The sequence below is a fragment of the Etheostoma cragini genome, chromosome 9, assembly GCF_013103735.1.
Source record: "Etheostoma cragini isolate CJK2018 chromosome 9, CSU_Ecrag_1.0, whole genome shotgun sequence".
NCBI lineage: Eukaryota > Metazoa > Chordata > Actinopteri > Perciformes > Percidae > Etheostoma > Etheostoma cragini.
The window spans coordinates 794644-798424 of NC_048415.1; the positions used below are offsets into that span (position 1 = coordinate 794644).

Sequence of the window (3781 nt, forward strand, 5' to 3'; positions counted from 1 at the left end):
TCATGGTCACTTTTTTCCGTTCTTGATGCTTTTTTCCACACATTTTGTCACTTTTTCAATGTTACGGGTGCTTTTTTTATGATTTAGTTGTTTTTCCCCAAGTTTTTTTTGATATTTTTAATGTTGAAATTTTCAGCGCTTATTTCAACAGCACATTTTTTTTTTGACAAACAATGAATAAATTAACTGAAAACGGGTGTAGCATGGGGGGCGGAGGTTGCCTGGACCGTCTCTAGCGATCTGGTTTTGGCAGCAGTAGCTGGATTTGAGCTGCCTGGGTCCAGGCCCTGCTCCCCTCTCTCCTCCCTATCCTCGCTGGGAGTATCACGCTGCACCATCAAACCCGAGCCCCGGGCTACGGACCATTGCTCACAGCCTGCGTTCACTTCCGGTGGGTCAGGTATCTCGGAGAGCCTGGGTCAAGAGTGGAAGTGGTGCATGCTGGGACATCTGATCCTGATCCAATGAGCAGTTCCAGCCTTTTTCAAAGTCACCCTGCCAGTAAAACTGGACCTGTCCAGCTTGGGTTCCACCTGGCAGACAGCGGTCTTTGTGTATCTTAGCGAAGCATCCCTGTGTGATGTTAAATACACTCTTTGCAGCGATTGATGGGCCCTCTGGTTGATTAGCCCCAGAAGGTCTTTCAGGATAAATGACCAAGTCTGCCCTGAACCAGATACTGTATTTACAGCGCCCTGCTTTCCACATAATGCATGACATCAGACGTGGTTTAAACTGAAATAGACTTTTAAATCCAGACACACCAACTCTAACTGTGTCTGTTTGGTCAAGAATAGAAAACTGTGGTTTCAACTGCAGGGCCAAAAAACGCCAAACTAAGGCCTGGTATGTATTTTATATGATTGTCAATATTTAGCGACAGCTGTGTGTTGAACAGTTTCCGGGAGCTGGCTGTTTTGTGTCCATGGTGCAGGGTTTATAAGCCGTGAACCAGACGTAGGAGAGCCAGCGATCGCTTCGTCAGATATAAAGACCAATTTAATCTGTTCGGATCAGATTGCGTCGGATTTAGATTTTTAACATAATCTTTTCTATTCTATAATCTGCTTCTAAGTGTTTTTAAACACTTAAAGTGCAACCTGTGGCCTCATTTATCAACAGTACGTAGAAAATGCTCAGAATTCTGTTTTATGAATGAAATTTAGTGTGTGCCTAAGTACAAATAAAATCATCCTTTATCAAACCTGCGCAAGCCAATCAGTAAGTAATCAATCTTGATGAATCCCACCTGTTCTTAACGACCATGCTTATTCACGATGAGGCCATTTGCGTTCAGAAACGCCCTAATATGGTGACGGCACATCCCTTTGTCAACCACGTATGAATGGGTTTTTCCCCTCACTACAAAATTATCAAAAGAGAGCAAAGAAGAGTTGGTATATTCCATACTTTGCATTACAATGTTCTTACAAAGGCACACGATAAATGAGGCTCCCGCTGAACTGCTGTTCACATCTCAGTTGTTTTTTCAGTGATTCGGCAGTTTTCACCGACTGGAGACACAGCCGAGCCGAAGCTCTGTAGGCGGGATAAATAAAATGGAGATGTCGTCTTTCTGCGGCCAAGCCACAAGCGAAAGAACGCATGTTGTGAGACAACTTTGTCCTCGTATTCTGTCCTATTTATTATTTCTTGTATATTCTGTATGTGTGCTGGGTGTCTGATGTTCTAAACCTAATCTAATCTAACCTATTAGGTTTGACAGGCGATTAGAAGTGTTTTTAGCCTCAGTTACTTAACTTTGTTAGTTGTGCAGACGGCAAATTCAGATTTAACCCAGATTTTTTGGTTTTCTCCGGTTGTGTTGCAACCAAAAGCAGACTTTGACCGAGCAACGCTGACGCGTACCCTGAACCTTCCTGTGATTTCTGCTCCAGAACCCGGGTTTGCTTGCTATTAATGTCTGCTGCTTCCTCCCAAACTGCCTTTAATGTGATTTCACTCAGGACCCCATGTCAGCGGAGATGATTTGCCCGCAGGGCTTTGGTTTTTATATAAATGAACAACGCGTTTGATCCGGTCCTATAAAGTGGAGTTGGCCCTGGCCCTCTGTGGAGAGGAGGTGAATAATCCACTTCTGCAGCCCTGATGCAGTCTGCATCAGGACGTCTGGAGCCAGCGTGTTTCTGGGTGCTGTTAAAGACATTCAGATCCTGTTTTGCTTCATGCCTCTTGTTCTCTTGGCATCATTAAAGCAAAAACAATGGCGCTCAGAGTAAATAGCCATGGAAACGCAGAGGGCGCTGCAGCTAAACACGGAGGCCAGCCAGAGGGTTTCTTCACCAGTGTGACCGGCTCTTTCCCACTGAAACTCGTCCTGACCTCATCCTAATGTGCACTAAACACTTGGTTTAGTCCTCGCTGTGCACACTAACCCTCGTGTTGTCTTCCCGTTGATCATGAACTCGTCATTCCAGATAAAAATTGAAAACTAACTTTTTTGGGGGCTTTCCGAAGTTTTTGGTGCTTTTCTCTGATTTATTTCTCACTTTTTTCAGCTCTTGGCGCTTTGAAAAAAAAACTGAGCTGGTTTAATGATATTTTTTTTAATTTTTTTTATTGAGATTCATGGTCAACAAACCTCATTTATGTCAAATTATGCATACGTTTTTAGTCAAAAAGGCAGAAATTATGAATTATTTTGACTAGTTGTTTAGTCCCGATACTGTTTGGAAACCATTTAAAAAAAAAAAAGAATTCAAATGCTAAACGAAAATTCAATGAAACTAATGTAATGTATAGTATCATCCATGTTCTTTTTGGGCAATTCGACTGAAAGAAATCCATATTTCAGGACAACACAAGGGTTAAGGGATGTATTTTGTGCTTTTGCACAGCATCAAACCCATTTTATAGGGTTAGAAAGTAAGCGTACGGCCTATTAGTTGGAGTATCGAAGCTAACACATCACATAGTCGGGTGTTTTTTTGTTTGTTTTGTGTTTTATTTCCACCCCCGCCGCATTAAAGTTGGCAGATGGGCTGGAAAAAGCCATCGAGCGGCCTCCATCCATCGGTGTAGTTCCACCCCCGAAGAACCCCTGATGGGAGGTTGGCACCGAGCTGCAGACTCCCCACCGACCTCGCCTGGGCTGCCACCTCCTTCACGTCCACATTCTCACAGTCAGACGCTGCCACCACATCTGGGAATGATTGCATTAAAACCCAAAGAGCGAGGGAAAGTGAGAGGAGGCAGATGAAGTCGACGTTTAGATCCCCTCCACCCTGCTGTAATGTCTTCTGTCTCTTGTGACACACGTCTCCAGAGACTGTTCTTTTTTACTTCCTCTGAGTTCCCATTAGAAGTGAAAACTGCTTATTAGCTCTGATTTATTTTCGTTGCCTTGTGGTTTGAACCGACCCGGCCTCCTGCCGCGGACCACTTGCACGTTGTTGATGTTGCAGCTGGGACTGTTTGTGTGTGATCACACAGACGGGAGTTTTGGATTATGGTTTCTTTTACTCTCGCATTTGCAAAAGAAAACGCCACATCCTATATTAAATGAAGTTAACCATGTAACCAGCTAATTTTAATAGTTTACGTTCTGTATGGTGAGACCAGTTAAATCTCAGTAGCTCTTACTAATGTATCGCTGGTGTACGTCGTCCTCAGCAACCCCCCCCAATCGCTCTCAAAAGGTCCCAGTTAGAGAGGAAACGCTCATCTCTCATCTCATTTTATTCCACCCTAATCTGGCATTTCCCCCTCTCATTCCCGCTGCTCTGGCGGTTCCCCCTCTCATTCCCCCTTGCTCTGGCAT

At 44.0% G+C, this 3781-nt stretch overlaps 1 long non-coding RNA gene across 1 annotated transcript in view; it reads right to left on the reverse strand.

The window, feature by feature from the left end:
* Positions 1-1146: 1146 nt before the first annotated feature.
* The window catches only part of LOC117949948, a 17594-nt gene continuing 14959 nt past the window's right edge, over positions 1147-3781 (reverse strand). Inside the window, exon 3 of the long non-coding RNA XR_004657775.1 lies at positions 1147-1304. This is a non-coding gene — a long non-coding RNA (uncharacterized LOC117949948). The remainder of the gene's footprint in view (positions 1305-3781) is intronic.